The sequence below is a fragment of the Corvus brachyrhynchos genome, unplaced genomic scaffold, assembly GCF_000691975.1.
Source record: "Corvus brachyrhynchos isolate BGI_N302 unplaced genomic scaffold, ASM69197v1 scaffold56, whole genome shotgun sequence".
NCBI classification, from domain to species: Eukaryota; Metazoa; Chordata; class Aves; order Passeriformes; family Corvidae; genus Corvus; species Corvus brachyrhynchos.
In genome coordinates, this window is record NW_008238664.1 from 3462620 (window position 1) to 3481291 (window position 18672).

Consider the following 18672-nt stretch of genomic DNA (forward strand, 5'->3'; position numbering starts at 1 on the left):
ACTCTTTCTTCGTGTGGGTTGATCATAAAAGCACCTTGAAGAGAATCATAGTAATAAGAGGTTTTGTATTTCATCTGCACATCTGGAGCTTGATCTTCATTTGATCTATGACACACTGTGGTAATAGAAAAGGATGCTGGATTTTGACTCTACTGCCACGGGCACGAGAGCAATTCCTCCTGAATCCTCCCAAAGGCAAACCCTAAATCTAGGTAGTTCTGGAAACATCTGCTGGAGTTTTATGGTAGTTTTGTTAAAACAAAGGAAAGTTAAGTTAATGTGTACACATTTTAAAATTTAAATCTGATGTAATCATTCAGGAAACACCTTTTGCACCGGATTAAGTTAAGCCTCAATAAGCTAATCATGCACCAGTAAAAAAAAAAAAAAATCTACGAAGAGATGCCTCACTCACACTTGCACCGAGCTAACCATTTAAAGGCATGTCTCCTTCAACTTCCTGGTGCAAGCTTGCACTATATTATCTAATCTTGCCCTTCCTAGATATGTAAATCAAGGGAAGAACGAGTTATCTTCCAATACACACTATCATTCCAGGCCACCAAAAAGTGTTCTGTAAAATAAAGCAGCTGGCCTTTTTTTTTTTTTAATGCATTTAAGAACTTTACGGAAAAGAAGTTCAAGCCCCCCTTTTGTAGGAAAGGATGAAAGAAAATTATAGTCTTATCTTACTGTTATACACAGGAAGCACTCACTCATCCCCATGCTATCATCACTTCCAGTAATGGCCAACTTTTGCTCTACCCCTATGCACAAACACAGGCTCTCAGTGCTGAATGCATGCACACTTGGTAAGATGCCCTCGGGCAACCTGCAAAGAGGCTTCCTGTTGGATATAGTCAAAGCTTTAGAGTTACACAGTATTAATAAGGCCCAAGGCCACATCTACTTACCAGCCTGAAACATACCTTTCAGATTTTAAAAAGCACTGATTTCTGCTCTGAAATCTACATTATTCCCTACTCAAAAAAAAAAAAAAAAAAAAAAGTTAAATGTTACTGGCACAAAGGCATCCCAACAAATGCTTTCAATCCATTCGTGCTCTCTGGGGTTGATTAGAGGGAAGTGTGTTTTGAGAGACATCAGGGTCCCAACATCTGTTTGCATTCCATATTAGGAATTAAACTACCTCTGAGAATTACCAGGGAGAAGGGGGTAAGGGTGGAGAACAAAGGGAAAAAATCACCAGAATGGATATGTCCTCAGCAACAAAGCCAGCAACTAAAAGCTCAGGCTCAATTTTTCGGTCCAGACTGGTCCTTTAGCACCTACCCTGGTTGTGTTCTTCCCAGCTCTGCAATATTCCAAGTGACTATTTTCCACTTAACATTCACAGTTAAACATTCTTGGAGAAAAAAGATTTCCATAAGACGACTGGCTTTCAACAAATCAGCATGAAAATAAAGTCTCCAAATACTACGAATCGAGTCCTCTGTTAATCCAGCGGGCACCCAGAGCGGCAGAGACATGTTCCACACAAGGGAGATTACTCCTCTGTCAGGCAAAGACAGCTAAGTTCCTTCTCTGGGACCAGAATTGAAATGAGTCACAGCTAAGGAACAGTGTGCTGCAGATGTGTCACGTATGTTTAATCCAAGCTAACTGCCATCAGCTATTCAGCAGATTAGCAAACCAATCACTCTCTCCATTGCATGACTGCAGATCCTCTCTCAGGGAAGCAGCAGAAACCAGAGGCCAGTGGTGGGGAAGGAACGGATAACTGCTTTTCAGGAGAGGTCCATGGTTGCAGCAGGGTATCTGGGCGCTACGTGACACTTTAGATGGCACAGAGAACCTGCCTATGCTGCTTTTGTGCCCTACTCCTGACAGCTAACCAGTGGTTCCTGGTGCTGCTTAGAAAAAGAAGGGCTACAGAACATGGAAATGTAGCAGGGAAGAAAATACCACCTGGTCCCATGGTATCTCTTGACCAGGCTAGCAAGGTAGTGTCACAGTCACTGTCACCTCAGCTAATTCTGCAATCAGATTGCTCATTTCAGACAGCTTTGTTTCAAGGGAGAAGGTAATTCTCCAGATGATGTATTTCAGAAAACCAGTATCTGCTTCTCCAATGCCAATCAAGGACCTAGTTGGACGGATAAGCAATTTTTCATCACGTCTCTGTTCTGCGAATGGACTATTGCGCTCCATCTGCAAGTATATCACCAAACCTCAGTGAGGGTGGAGAGTTCTTCTGCAAGAATTCAAATGACTCTCCTGAATGTTTAAATCCTCATGAAGCTCCCTCAGCCCCTTAGAAAGATTTGTATCTACTTTAGTCACAAGGATTTCTCAGAGCCCTTGCTATGTGACACAGCTATCTGTAATAGACTCTTTCAGATCTCTCTGCATTTCCAGTGCTCTTCTAGGAAGGATTTTAAAGATCACTTTTGGTATCAGGCTTTCCTGTCCTTCTCTCCCCTGCTGTGAAGGCAATGAGCTGAAGGAAGCAGTGAGCTGCGCAGAGGGGCTGCTCTGAGCTGACTTGGCTCCTGGAGGACAGACAGACCTTAAAGCCCTGTCAGGCAGCTTCACTTATACTGCACTTATACAGGCCCCTTCAATCCCCCAGATTTCAGCGGACAGCAGGGAAGTCTTCCCGCCTGCCTGCACTAACTCCAGCACCACACAGGAAAAAAGCAGCCCTGCCTCTGCTGCCAGAGCAGGAGGAGGAAGAAGGGAGAAAGCGCCGGGAAGGGGAGAACACATCTGGAATCAATTGGAGACTGCTGAATGCCTTGGAAAGAACTGCAGAGCTGGCAGAAACTGTAGCAAGGAGCCGCGTGTTCGGACGTGACTCTGAAGCAAAGGTGGAGAACGAGATGTATGCAGCATATTTAAACACAAAACCAGAGCTCCTCTAGAGGCTCTGGGGTTTTTTTCATGCAAGCAGCTAAACGTCTCAGCCCTGTCATATTTTCACTGCCAGTGGCCTATCATGGGTACGCTCGGAATTCAGTATGGAAAACAGGAGATGAGATGAGGCAAACGGGACCCATCTGTGACTTGAGTACCAGGACTCAGTCACGCAGCAACAACATTGTATCAAGCTGCTCTCAGGGTGCAGGGCGGAGGAAGTCTGTGACTGACTTGGCACACATTTCAGAACAGAAATTTGACGGTTTAAAAACACAGATTTCTTCCCACAGTTACTTTCCACTCCAGGATTCTCCTATCTCCTGCTACTCATTTGTTCCAAGAGTAGTTTTCCATTTTCAAAGAAGCCTCCACTTCATGTCCTGGAAAGCAGAGGTTCTGGAAAGGAGCAGAGAGTCATGGGGAAGCAACTCACCAGTGCAGCAGCCTGGTACAGAGAGTGACTACAGCTGTTCAGATATATTACCAACAAGTAGCGTGTGGGATGCATTGCTACTTGGGTACGTGGCCTTGGCCAGGTGAAAAATAAGATATATGCTTCAACATACAAATTTTTAAAACGGAATTAAAAAATTCAAAAGGGAACATGAAAGAGCTACAGAAATGACCACAAGATTGGAAAAAGCCACACGGCTGCACACTGAAAACCTTGAAAAGCCCGATTTATTTTGCTTATAATAAAAAAAAAAATTGGCAACTGATTATTTTATTACAGTATATCAATTGTGAGGAAAATAAAGTAGATGCTAATACTATTTAAGCTAATAAAAAAAGTAATCAAGAAAACCAATAGCCAAAAGCCGAGTCTGACAAATTAAGCTCTGATCAAAGACACCATTTCATTTTGTTTACTGATTTCTAAATGACAGTCATTAAGTCAGCTGGTGAGAAGGATTCAGTCTTTTCCATCTTCTCCTGTCCTTGTGCTGAAAACATTATGTCACCCAAAACAGAGATACCTGAGTGAGACATAATGGCCTACAATGCAGGTACAGCCAGAAGAGACAATGTAAAGCCAGATCTATAGGACAATATCCTGGAAAGCTAACAAGAGCTGGTGGAAGTCAATGCACATAAATTAAAGCTGATTAAACTAAGCAGCATACACATTTATAAGCATAATGACCTCACCTTATGGAGAGGAACAAGCTACTGAAAAGTATAGGCGCAGTTTTGTGTACCCCCTAAAATGAAAAACTACCAACTGGCCTCGGAATCAGGGGCTCCACTTCCCCTCCCCGGCTGTTGTGAGATCCAGTCACACCACAGCCACTGCCAGAAAATTGATCCAAACAACAGTCATCTGTTTGGTCATAAACTCAACTGTCTTGCTTTAGATCTGCTTAAGCACGATGCCCAAAGTGGTGAGGAGGCTGAGCATATGGCCAGGGCACAGAGATGAGGGGGATTGTTCTTCTCACAGCAGCCCACAGTTACGCTACATTAAGTGCAACTTCAAAACGCACCTGAAAGCCACTTCATCCCAGAACAAGAGGCTACATGGACATTTAGCATATGCTATTGCCACTACCTGCTTCACTTGTACTTAACTTCTAGAGCATCCCCACGTAAGCCAGCATAAAGCTGGTTCATACACAGTGAATTTGTCAAGTATCTCAGGAAAGATTTTCCCATTGTTATAAAATCCTTTTAAAGCCTCTTTTCCCCAGGCCTTCCAGCTAATGTATGTTTACCACATTCCTGCCGTAACCACGAACCAGTATAGACTTCTTCCCCACACAGGCCACCTGCACAGCTCATAGGTAAAGCTCGATGTCAGCAGCACATCTGACCACCTTTCAAGTGCCTCTTCCTGGGCTGGGTGCCACTAACGCAGCTCCTGCAGCCCCCACACTCAGCAGCACCCTTGCTACTACCACGTCAATGCCCTGGGACACATAAAGCACATGTTGGTTTAACAGCAGCAACATGCAAAATATTCACATTAAACTACTGCATATCACTGGCAGTCCGACTTTTAAACTGCTCTATTTTACTGAAGCTAAGTAAATAAACCTTAAAAGCTAAATTGATATAAGAGCATCTCATGTCAGGGCACACCTGTCAGCATCTGCAGCTCCCTTAATATATTACTACATGAATTCCTGAGTTTACCTCTCCATAATTCTCAGCAGATCCCCACCTTCCACAGACAAGTACATTAAAGGTCCTTTTTCCCCGCTCCTTGCACACCTATAGAAAGACAAGAACACAGCCTGTGCAAAACTTAAACCCTCTCAAACCAGTCGGTTTGCTCTTCTGTACATCCCTTTTCACACGCACAGTGTCAGGCTAAACAAAGCCACTCACTCCAGGATACAGGCCTGGAAAAAAAAGCATTAGCATCTGGCAACCAAGAGCAGCACCCCAGCATACGAGCCTGAGAGCAAATACAAGTCTCTGGCATGAAGAGGAAACACTGGGACATACGCCTGACTGCTCCTGTCAATCTTGCAGTGGGGGAATGCCCGTTTTTTTTTTTTTTTAAAACATATTTTTATCATATTACTGAAAGGAAATGCCAGGGACTGCTGTGGCCCCTGTCCCTTGAGGCTCCACTGCTGCCATCAGGCTGCACTGCCTTTGCAGCGATGAATATTTAAACAGGGCAATAAATATTTCAGAGCACATTCATCCCAATAAGAAGTCTACTACCATAAGAGAGACGAGACAACCACATAGGGCTGGGGCCGCTCCCTGTTCTGCCCCTCTGGCTCCCACACTGCCTGCCCTTCCTTGGCCCTACTTCCCTCCAGCCCTCAACAGGCAGCTGACAGCCTCAAATATTCATGAGCACAGCTCCAGTTACTTTCCAAACAAGCAAAAACACCTGTGAAAAAAGTAACAAGGTGCTCTGCTTTCCACAGAGGTGCAGAACACAGCTAGCACATCCTTTGCTTTCACCTCTCCTGGGGCTTCTGGCTCTTGGGTGACCATACTCGGGAAGAAAATAATTGCTTGAAGACTTAAAGGTCTTAAAGGCCTTGAAGGTCTTAAATCTTTTAATATTGCACCTTAAAAGAGAAAAAACACTAAGATCACCAAACCCAAAGCTCAACCAGCACCCAGTCGAGAAAGAGTATGGGACAATGTGTCTTTACTCCCCGCAACTCCCTCCCTTAATTTCAGCGGTGCATTTATTCAGGCATTTCTCGGGTGCGAGCAGCTCTGCCAGCCTCTCAGTGGGATGCTAACAGATGTACACAGCTTGGCCATCACTGGCACAAATCGGCTAGAAATCAAGTTTAGGATGTAACAGAAAAACCACTCATTTACTCAGCTATCACCTGCATGTCATTCATATACTGGGGGCTATTTTCACTATGGCAGTGATTAAAGCTTGGGTTTGTAAGTAGGCCTTTAGCTGTGCTCTTACCTCTAAACTTCTTGGTTTTTAAAGATAATTTCAAGGGGTAACTAATATTCTGCAGAAAATCAAAATCACATATAAAGACATTTATTCAGGATCAATAGGGCCATGAAACCTGCAGCCAGATTCAAAAATGATCTTTTGTAGCAGCTTCCACTGTGTATCTACCTAGATTCAAAACACCTAACATATTTGCTGGTCACAGAGTATATGGAGAGGGCTTCAGAAAACAAGTATGCCTACTCTGAGTGAAAGGAAGCCAAAAAGACACCGTCACAAACAGCAGCCAAAGTGTTACACTGAATGACAGACACAAGCTAGTCTGCCCTGGCTAACTGAGCTGCACCATGGCATCTCCTTTCCAGGAAAAGGCTTTAATTAACAGCATGGAGAAAGAGAGTAATCTCTGGCTTTACTGGCACCCACGGACCATCTTTATAAGATGATGGTAACCAAACTGCAATGACAACGTGTCACATGCTGTCAAAGGTGCCTCTTGGACTGCGCAAGAAGACTCTCTTCATATCTGGATCCTAGCCCAGCTCAAGGTACAAGCTGGGCACCAAATGGCTCAGCCCTATCATGGCTTGGGCACAGCAGGGAGCGTGCAAGGGTATGCGACAACTCAGCAAGGTCTGCAGATGCAGACTTGGATTAAACTGCTAAATTCCCCTGCAGTCTCATTTCAGCTGTTTTTAGACCTTTGAAGGAGAACAGCCGGGTCTTTGCTATGCACAGGAAGGGCCTGCAGCACACTCAGACTGAGTTTTTTACCGCAAGCCAGAGCTCCTGCTATTCCATCCCTGGTTCTCATAGCCAAGGGAAGAGACCAAGGCAGGCCCCAAGTGCTGCACAGCCTTCTTGGGATGGCCAGTTCCGTATTAATGAAATTCTCTCTCCTCCTCCTGCTCTGTGGCATGAAATGGCTCCAAACTGAAGTACTGAACTGTCAAACAGCAAAACCTCTTTCCAGACAGCATTTCAAGGAAGAGCCTACTGAACAGGTGGATCAATCGCCTGCCGTCACCCTCTGTCCCTTCTGCTCCTGAAAGAGCAGCAGCATCCCTTGGTCAAGACCTGGCCATCATCCACACCACCAAAAAGATGCTGTTTACATTAAAAGCATAAAATAGCAGTCGCAGCAGTGTAATTTAGTGAGTGACAACAATCCTGCTGCTTTGCCAGCGGTAAGTCCTAGGATTTTACATCTCTGCTTCTAACTACCACCCCAGCTGTCCTTCATATATCACTGAAACTAAAGGATCCAGTCAGAAGTCAGGCGCAACCTGGCCCAAAAAACACCTTGTACTTTCCTATCTTATTAACAGAGCTCATACACAGAGGAAGGAAAACATCTTGGAAGATGAGCAATTACCTCACCCAAGTAATTTAGAGCAGGAGCCACCATTTTACAGCAGACATCAAAATAATGAGCACTCCTCTGCTGACTCCGCAGCTCTGTGTTACTCCCATGATGGGCAGCATACCCAGCAGCATGGAAAAAACAGCATCTGATCCCAGGTAAGAATAAAAAAACCACATTTTTGATACCATACAAAAAACATTAGAAAGGAAAACAACATTTAATTTTTATGGCTCCTGAGGACCTCTCATGACTCAGAAAATAAATGCAAACAGATGAAAAAGTTAATTTGGATCATATCAGCTTCACTGTCATGCAAAGGACTGCGCAGGCACCCTGGGGAGAGGGAGGGAAAGATTTGCCATAGATCAGGTTACTATCACTGACAGCTGACCTAAAACACCACAAGATCTGAGCAGACTCTATGGTATCTTCTAATTTTCAAAGGTGCTACTGCCTCCTTTAAGAGATACGATGCGTGAAACATGTAACAGTGAGGTCAGGGAGGAAGGAGATCCTGCAGGACAAGTATGTAAGTGGGCCAGATGATAATCCTCACCGCTTTAGAATGAGCCCAATTAACTGAAACAAGAAGAAAGCAGAAGTGAATTGTTCTTTTGAAGATGTAGAATTTTCAATGCAAAGCAATGAGGACATAAGAAACTGGAATAATTTCTCCGCAGTCTGAAGCTACTGCATGGAACAGACAGAAGGCAGCTGCTCTGTCCTACAAAGATGCTCCTTGAAAACAGAGGTCTGCAACCCAACGCACTCAGCTTGGGAAGTTAGAGACCCAGCTTGCTCATCCCCTAGATGAGACAGCCCACAGACATCACTGTCAAACCTGAGAAATGTTCTTCAGCATGAGCCCTCAACATTTGGTTTTAACTTCATCTTGTTTGATGGGATCTGAACTGCCCATCATCACAAACTGAGCTTTGTTTCTGTCCTGTTAAATTTTTAGGAAGTGTTAATGTTCAAAAGTGGCCAACAACAGCATGAGTAGTAGCCCACAGCAACCAATATATTCATTGTTAACTGAAGTCTCCTTGGTTTGTTAGGCCATCAAACATCCACTAGATGATTCACAGGAAGACTGATACATGTGAAAAACTTCCTTTAAAGTCTTTAGGATGAAAACTGCTCTTTTAGCTTCTTCTTGCATGTCTAGGACATAAAGCCTTTTCAGTACCTCAGCATTTGGCACCACAGGGAACAAGGACCACCTGCATTTTATAGCCATGGTTGATCTTAGATGACCACAAAGGAAAAGGTTTTGTGCTCTGCTTCTGCTGGGTATGACCAACATCACACCTAGTCAACAGACTCATCTCCATGCTCTTCAGCAAGAGCAGGTCTAACACAGCTGACCTCACATGAGGGCACAGGAACAGCTTACATAGGCACAGCAATCCCCTCGCAGAAATTTGGGACACACACAGCTGAAGGTAAATCCCGAACCACTTCACAGCTGAACTGTTGTTGAAGATGTCCCTGCCCATTGCAGAGGGGTTGGACTAGAGAACCTTTAAAGATCCTTTCCAACCCACATCATTAAATGATTTTAAGATTTTATGATTGGCTACAGGAACACTCTTCTGCTAGGACTGTCTGAACAGTAGCCAGGAGGCTCATCAGCCAGGAGGTTCTTTCTTGCCACCATATTCTTTTCTCCTAGATTTAGGCCAGAGAGTATCTCAGAATAATTGTATAGCGACCCACAGAGCCTCGCAGCTAACCTAGAGGCCTACTACACTTTTGAGCGCCACTACAGCCCTCTACAAACACCCTAGAAGAATGAAATTTATCTTCCTTTATGCTCCTCCAAAACATTAGGAAATTCCTATTACTCAGTTCTAGCTATTCTTCCTCTCTGTGTTACAAATAACACAGCTCAAAGTTTCCTATCCACCCACTGGAAAAAAAAAAAAAAAAACCACTGGCTTCCTATATACTTCTGCTTTAAGAGGAGGTCTGGTTGGGACACATGTTCTCGGCCACGTCAGCTGCCAAGCAGGACCCCAGCCACTCATCAGGCAGGGAGGCTTGGAGCTGGCAGGCAGGGGGGCCAGGCAGGCATGGATCTGAATGGAGACTGCCTTCAGTGCAGCTTTCTCTTGACTTCTGTGCAACACTTGCAGTAATTCCTGCAGCTCACTGTCAAAACCAATTAAGAGTACTCCTAACAAAACCCAAAAAATGTTCCTGAGAAATCACAGTTGAGCTGAAAGGGACAGTAAAGTCACCGCCTTTCTCACCTCCTCACAGCAGGGCTTGTTAAAAGACCTTCATTTTTTCTAGGGTCAAAGTCATTGAGCTGCTCAAAGCTACAGTTTCAGACTTGATGGAAAACATGGATCACAGATCTTTAATCTGCTTAAACCAGATTTAGATTCATCTCATTGAATAAGACAAAGTATTCAGAAGTCTCACTTTCTGATGAAGCACTGAGATCTCCACAGTATTTTTTCCACCCTTCAGGAGTCCATGCTCCCAAGTAAGTTCATTCTCACACCCCTTGCAGCATTCTGATCAAAAGAGGCTTTGAAGACCTAGAGTCCCTCAGAAAAATTCTCTTCGGGTGAAAGTTTGCAACTGGCTTTGGATGACCTAAATTCTTTCTGGCACCAAGAGGGTCAGCCCCTCCTTGACTACACGTCCTCATCAGTCACACTTAAGTGTACTCACAGTCTGTCACCCATGTCCCTGTGAAGGACACATGGAGCAAGGAACTGTCCAAAGTTCTCACCACAGCCTTCAGTCACCACCTTCCTCATTCCTCTATCTCACCACACTACACTCTTTGTGTGATGGAGCCAATCTGTGACAATCTAACATGACTCCAAAAAAGTAGTAACACCTCCCCTACCAAACTTATACAAAACTAGAACTACTTTTCCTCCCTTTCCCACTGCTTCAAGATAGAATGCTTCATCCTGGAACAGGGTGGAAACAGACCTGAAAAAGGATTTGCAAAGCAAATGTAACAACATTAAACAGCATCACACACAAAGCAAAAGGGAAAGTTAAAGCAAACTAATCTGCATTAAATATTTGAGCACTAAGCAAAGCTAACATAGCGCAGTATCTTATAGTCAACCAACAGTCAACAAATTGATTGATTCACTAATTTCACCAAATTAACACGCTGTTCCTCTTCTACCTACTGATTCAAGCCGGATGGATCCTTTTTAAGTTCAGATAGATTTAAAACTATGCCTGTTGAAACTGAAATCCTTTCCCTTGCTGCTCTTTTCATCTCAACCACATTTTATAAAGCAGGAAGGGACGCATGCTGAAAAACAAAAGCCTTTCATACTCCTGCTCTCTAATACTCCTAAGTACTTTGCATAATTGTTCCGTTTTGATAACCTCCTTTCATATGATGCAATAGCAAAAATGAGAAAAGCTACAAAGAACAACAAATCAAATTAAGGGTTTCGCTCTTCACGGAGGGTACACTAGACAAAGGAGGACTAGTACTATCCAAGAAATCCAAACTCCTCTCCAAGGCATTTTTAAATCAAACCTTTAAAGTAATTTAAAGCAGGTTTTGCTATTAGGACTGGAAGGAGAGCACAGGCTTAGATAAGGAGCCTCAGTGAGACCTGATAGCTGAATGATGGTCTATGCACTGCATAGGTCAGACTCTGATTATCTACATCTTGGCTAATCAAAAGCAATTATCTGAAAGTCAAATATGCCCTCCGAGTCAGATAACTCATGGACACCAGGACTTACATACAGCACAGAGAAATCCTAAACTCCACAGGACCACAACTGCAGACACCATGAATTTTAAGCAGGATAACCAGGAGGACAGTTCAGAGGGTTTTAACCATACTCAAGACTCCCAGCCTGAGGGCAGACTTCAGAAGCTAGAAAGATTACCCTTGCAATTACTTGGACATTTTTTGTGTATCCATGCACCCTCAGATTACAGGCTACTTGGAGCGCAATTCCAGTTAAGTATTTAGAGACTACTCAGGGTAAAACTCTCCATTACAGGCAGGGCTGGAAGAGCCAGGCTAGTTGGTACTTCATCGCAGGATCCAGTTTTCAGTTGTTAAAATTCCAATAAACCATTCATACTGAAAATTTTTTTCATGCTATCTGTAATTGATTTTGGAGTTGGTGACTTCTTTTGTTACTTAAGCCGTAGCAATACAACCCGAGAAAAAAGTAGGGGGCATATTTTGTCTTGTTTATGATTAAGGGAGGAGGAAACCACCACACACACTTTGAAAAGTCTAAGAGAACTTCTTATTTAACAGAAAAATTTGCATTTCAGGAATCTATATTTAGCAACCATACTAAAAAGCTACCAAAATCTGACCAGCAGTATAACAAAAGTATAGAAAATTGCAGCACCTGTCTTACATTTAATCAACTAAATCTCCTAGTAAAGCCATATGCAATGGTCAAAAAAGGCTAAAAGACTAAAAAAAAAAAGAAGTAACAGCATGCAAAACCTGCCAAAAATGAAAGAACTGATCCATTCTTTATATTCCTCACAGAAAGAACAAATGGTGGCAACAAGCTTTATGTAAGTGAAGACTTAGCATTGTTCAGAAAGGCCGGCAGTGGCATTGCAAATGCTTTTAAGGCAGGTTACTCGCCATCAAGAATGGTTTAGATATTGTTTATTCTAACAGGAAACAGAGATGCTCTTAAGGGTGGCTGGCAGTGCCGCTTGCACCCCATTTCCTGTGATTTCACACTCCCATTTGGAGATTATCCACAGCTTCACAGGAGATACTGGCCATGTAGATCAGGCCATCAGATCCAAGTCTGGGGATCACTGACAGCAGGGAAATGATCCATCTCCAGTACTTTGCACCATCTCCTTTGTAGGGATGATGTAACATCAAGTAGCAGTTACCCACCTCAAATCCAAAAAAACCAAGAAACAGACCTGTTAGCAGAACAGGAGAAAATTAAATTGAGACGAGAACCCTGAGCACTATCAGCACAGGCAGCAACAGCGAGCAAAGAGATAGAACAGACAAGTATGACTGCAATAGGAGCAGAAAAGGCAAACTAAATGAGGAATGAAGGGAGTGGGTGGAGAGTTAAAAAAGCCTATGACAAGGAGACTGTAGTGAGGACAGGGAGGAGGAGGAGGATGAGGAGGAGGAGGAGGAGGAGGAAGAGAAGCAAAGAATAAGCAGGTCTAAAAATCAGCTGAGAAGGAACTGAAGTGATCATGGTAAAGTAGTAGTCTGCCAGAACAGGAGGGCACATAACTGGAGAGGAACGGAGACGGGGAGAGCATGGGTACAGTATGGCTTGTATGGGACAAGCTACTGACCAGGGATCATGGGAAGAGAGTAAGAGGAAGAAGCAGCATCCATCCATCCTCCAGTGATGGAGGGCAGAGCTGAGACAGGAGAGGTCACACAGGGATGGAAGAGAGGGGAAAATGTGCATACTAGTGTACACCCCCAAAGCCTAAACCAGAGCCTAATATTGCAACATGTCACCATTCCTCTGCTGTCAGCAAATACACAAAACCAACTGGCAAACACTGATCAAGCTGCCGTGCACAGAAAATGACAGCTAATTACACATTCAGTCAAACTGGCAGAGGTCTGTGGGTTGTATCTGGGATGGCCAACTCTGCCACTGATAACTTGCAGAGGTCATCATGGTGCCACATATACTGAAGCTGATGGATACCGCTAGAGTGTAGTCTTTTTTTTCTTTCTTGTGGAAAAAATAACATACAAACATGTAATTAAAGAGTATCATAAATAGACACAGAAATAAACAGAACAAATGAAGGTTTCTTTCCCAACTTAAAATACAGAAATGGCCTGGAATCAAAATGCCTCCCCACTACCATCTTGATCACTCTCAATTCAGTTTAAGGATAACATTGTTTAATGAACAGTTTTGCAAAGAAAAAGAAGATCAGGTATTAAGCAAAGGACACTGTTGAACAGCATTTGTCCCATTTTCTTTTATGCAGGCAAAACACACTCTATTTTTTTCAAAAGCTTCCAATTGAGCAATAATTGCTCTAGCTTCTATGAGCTCTACAAAACCAGCCTATACATCTCCTGCCCTCACTGGCCATAGCACAGCCTCCAGTAGCCCAGCAAAAAACCATCCTGCACAGCACAGGATCATGAGTGACTCTACAGAAGCACACCAAAATACTTTCGGTAGGAAAATTAACATTTCTCTACTCTGATTCTAGGGAACATGTCTGATAGAAAGAATACTGACTACATCCTTTGAAACAGTATTTGAGAGAAGACTGAGACAAATTAACCATCTGCTCCCTGATACTCAGACGTCCAAGGAATGTCTGTTAGTCTGTGACTCTGCAGCTGCGAGGTAAGTATGTTACGGAACTCACTGCAAAGGGACAGCCAACTGCACACATCATTTGCTGGAACTGGATCTAAAACAGGAACATGGAGCATTTTACCCGAAGCAGTTAGTAAAACCAGAATCCATGTCTAAAAAACATCACACACAGAGACACCCATTGCAGACCCCTTTTGCACTGGTGTTAGAATTTTATAGTAGAAGGCTGGTCAATACTAATTAAATGCAATGGAGCCATCATGAATTAATAACCTGGTGGGAAAGATGTTGCTGGTTTTAAGGGCCTCCCTCCTTTGCAACCTTGAACTTTTGTAATTTTTGGTAGCTCACTACAACCTCTTCACTGATCCAGAAACTTCATAAATTAATAGTTCTTAAAATACAATTAAAACAGTATGTTAAATTTACACAGCCTTGGCAATCAAATACCACAGCAAACTTGGGCATCCTCATTTCTCAATTCCCGGGGATAACCACCTAGTCATCTGCAGAAGAAATGCACTAGGGAGCAGTGAGGTTATTTCTAGGACAGGGATTCAAGGAAATGGCAGTGCTGTATCAAGTTGCTTTTCTCCATCCTGCCTAGGCAACATTGAATACAGTTTCTGCCATCTCAAGGCAGCTCTGCAAGCACCTGCAGTGGTTCACTTCTACTCCAATGCATCTGAAAGTGCTCAGCACAGGGGGCAAAGAGAGAAAGATTAAAAAACACTCACCAGGTTCTGACAGGCCCCATTGATTTTTAGGCCCTTAAGAGTAAGTCCTTCTCAACCAGCAGTTAAATCTCTAAGTATAACAACAGTTACAGAGACAACCCATAGCCCCACCTCAAGCAACTATGTCCTAGTATCAGGGAAAGTGTGATGCAGATTGATCTTTGCATTCCCAGGGGATAGTCTCCTGGAAAAGTGACTGGACAGGATTTCTCTCACACAAACCTCTGATGCTGACATGGTATTTGCAGCACTAAAGAGAAGTCCTATGGCATACAGTAGAAGGGAATGAAAAACTAGGGGATAGGTATAGGCACTGAGTCAGATACCACGTAAACAAGCCCCATTTCTTGAACAGCAAAGAAAGGGGAAGAGCAGAAGTCCATGGACAGAGAAGAGAGCAATCCCCTTCAGACAGCTCATGCAAGTTTACTAGAGTAACACCAAAGCAAGGAGCAAACAGAAGGGACAACTGGCCTGAAAGGAAAGGGACATGCAATCCTCAAAGCAGGGAAAAGGGACAGTGAAATAATGGTAGCTCCTAAGAAAAGTCCAGCAGGAAAAAAGGGGGCCTTCCACCACACACAGATGAAGCTTTTCTTTCTTAATTCTTTCTTTTAAGGGAGCAGGGGAATCCTGCAGCATCCAGCTTGCCTGGAGGGGAACAGAACCTAAAGCAGCCGTAAGGGGACTGGAGGGGGGAGGCTGTTCTGGGACTCAGTCTCCCTTGCAGACAGTTCAAACAAAGGAGGATGGTCTCCTATAATGGGATGCATTGTACATTTTTAGCTAGCACAAGGTGGCTGTCGTGACAGGGTTCCCCATCTCCTGTCTCCCCCCTCCAACTACACACCCCTGCACGGTCCCAACATGGAACACAAAGATCTGTTTTTACCATTTACCATTACTGTAACGGGAGGTAGAGAAAGACAGGGAAAGGGAATGAGGCAGAGGAACGGAAAGGAGACAGAGCGGCCTTTAATGAGTCAGCCGCTGCTCTGATTTAAATAAGATCTCCATTTAAGGAGCACTGCAATTGTTGGGTTTTTTAAATTTAAAAAAACAAATCACTGACTGAGCAAGCAACTTTTGGCTGCACAAGTTGTCTCACAGCTACACACAGGGTCTGGGAGGGAAAGGGTTATAGAAGGGGGAAGGGAAAGGGAAGAAAACCTCTGGAAAAAATGAGACTGCTTGCTGGTTCATTTTAACAAGGACATAAATTAGTCTCAAAGCCACAAACGCCATCACCTCCCTGAGCCCTGGGCAGAGTGTAGCAAGTCAAACACGTGCCAAGATAAACGGCGCTGGCTGGAGCCTCCAAGGGGTGCTGAGGGGGACAAGAGGGGGCATGCTGGCAGGCAGGGCAGCAAAGATGCTTCAAATGGTGCAACAAAATGGAGACTGGTGATCCTACAGCTGCACAAAAGCGGACCTTCTGATGTTCCTGCTTACACCCACATCAAAAGCTGGGAACTCAAGACAGAGAAAGAAGGAAAATGGGGTGCTGAGGTCAGAAACTAGCAGTTCTCCAAGGTCTGGCTTTAATTACCACAAGCAGCCCTTCCTCCTCCTCCTCCTCCTATCTTGGAAGAAGGCCCGCCAACGGGCAGCAGCCCAGGTGAAAGGTTCCATTGCCGAGAGCAGGGAGGGGAGCAGACAGTGGCAGGGGGGGCACACGCACACACACTCAGCACTGCCGGCTGCCACATGGGCTGGGAGGACCCCTTAAGGAGGCAGCAGCTCCCTCCCCACTCTCTTAGATGCTCGACACCTTCCCCCTCTCCCAGCCCTGATGGGAAACAGATTTGGAGGAAAACGCCAGCAAGGCACTGGGCTGTCCAAGAAAGGGAGGGCTTTGTGCTCCACGCAAGCCAGCAACCTCACCATGCACCACACAGAGAAAAAGCCTTTTAGCATATAATTCCCATCCACAGAAGACACTCTCTTTTATCTGCAATTAGTACATAATGTACTGGGCCTCGTTTAACACTCATTTTCACTGATTTAGGATTAAGGGGGATAAGGCTAAGGTACTTTCTGTTAATGAATCTGAGCTCTTACTCTCATTAGCAATTTTTGTTTCCTCTTTTTCAAGCACGTTTCTACCTTCCAGCATCTCCCATTTCTTTCCATCGCTGTTTCTAGTATTGTCACTCCACACACTCATATTTATTCTGTTCTATCAGCTTGTCATGCCTATACAGAAGCTCATCTCTCAGATCTCCAAGGAAGACAGGCAGGCTTGCTCCCTACAATACAAGAGAACTCAGACCAGGTAGGCAATGTTTTCTGGAGACTGAACTAAACGGAGCAAGACTGTAGCAATGCTGAATTCATTCAGGGGCAATTACCAGCTTAACATACTAACAATATTTACTTTTCATAAATGAGACAGAGCCCCAAGGAAGTAAGTTCACAGGTTTAAGTAACGGCACTCCACTGCTTCAGGCAACACTGCAGAGTAAGAATAACGTGGCTGGGGATATTGTCTTGAATGTGACACGCTCCTTCAGCCCCACGTTTGGCCAAACCTGCGGTGAAGTACTGCTAAGGACCAGCCTAGCAGCCAAATGCTCCCCCTGAGAGAAGGCAGCACTGTGCTAGAGCTGAACTCACCTGTGCTGGCTTCCTCAACTCTGCGTACAAGGGCTATCCGCCGTTCATCTGGATCCCCAACCGACACACAGTCCGAGCTCTCCTCTCCTACTGTTTTTTTAATATGCATCTTCTCCAGCATCTCAGCATGTAAATACACAATGCAAGTCCTGAAAACCTATACTAAATAGTACATACTCTTAAGACAATCGCAATTCAAGGTCACACAGTACTACTAGTGCACAGTCTTGATACCTCCTTCCCCGTGTCAATAAATTAACAGTTTCTGTGGAAGACAGATTTCCCTGGAGTCTATTAGGATATCCCAAACCTTTAAATGAGTTTATAGCCTCCCGTTTCAGCCAGTGCTCCAGTAGAATCCCATCCTTCCCAGCTCTGCACATCCCCAAGCCAACAGACTCATGCTCCAGGGTGCTCAGTCCCAGACACGCACAAACTACACACACTTGGTCCTGGTGACCCAGGCACCTTTCTGCACCGCACAGACATACACGGGCTCTGAGCATGACGGCTGTGGCTGAGAGCACATTGCAACACAAGGCTGTGCAGAACAACTCTCCAAAATGTGCACACGTCAACCTACAGCTTAGGGGCACACACCTCCATCTGACCAGGCAAACTCAGAGCACACAGCAAAACAGAAATGGACCCTGACTGCAGAGACACAGCTTTCCAGCATCACTTGCTAAACTAAATATAGGTATAGAAAGCCCCACGAGATTTCTGCAGAGCTCTTCTGTCTCAAAACAGAAAGCCTTGGTCCAGATAAAAAGGAATCTGTACTGGAAGGGACTAAATAGCAGAAGCAGAAGGTGGGGTTTGGGAGCCTGGGAAGATACCTTTAGAGTGGACAGAGACCTATTTTTCAGCCACTGAAAATCAATGCAAGATGAGAGAGAGAAAGGGTCAAAGTGGTGTCACTTCTCGCAGCAGATTCATTCTGAGTTAGGCACCACTGAAAGAGCTGCCCCTCGCAGTGGGACACGCAGGATCTCGGCAGCAGCTAGTGAAGAGGGGTTCAGCCAGAGCTAAGGAAAGCCAAAAAGGCAGTACGCATCTACTCTGTAGACCTGCGAAGCTCTACAGAAAAAAATCACTTGTGAAACCCACATTTGAAGAAAAGTTCCTTCTGAGATTCCTTCCCTCCACCCCCTTTGGAAATATCCCCCAAAGGTTTCCAGCTCTGCAAGGCACTGCGGGGACATTATATAATGCCTAACTCCAAAGGATTCCAGCTCCACGATGCCGATCTCCTACTCCTCCCTCCCTCTGCCCGCTCCCTCCGGTGGCGACTTGCATATGCCATGCCAAAAAAAAAAAAAAAAAAAAAAAAAAAAAAAAAAAAAAAAAAAAACAAAAACAAAAAAAACATA

At 44.3% G+C, this 18672-nt stretch overlaps 1 protein-coding gene across 27 annotated transcripts in view; it reads right to left on the reverse strand.

Annotated features, from left to right (window-relative positions):
* RBFOX2 (RNA binding protein, fox-1 homolog 2) overlaps positions 1-18672 on the reverse strand; it is a 114005-nt gene that overhangs the window by 67226 nt on the left and 28107 nt on the right. The window lies entirely within an intron of this gene.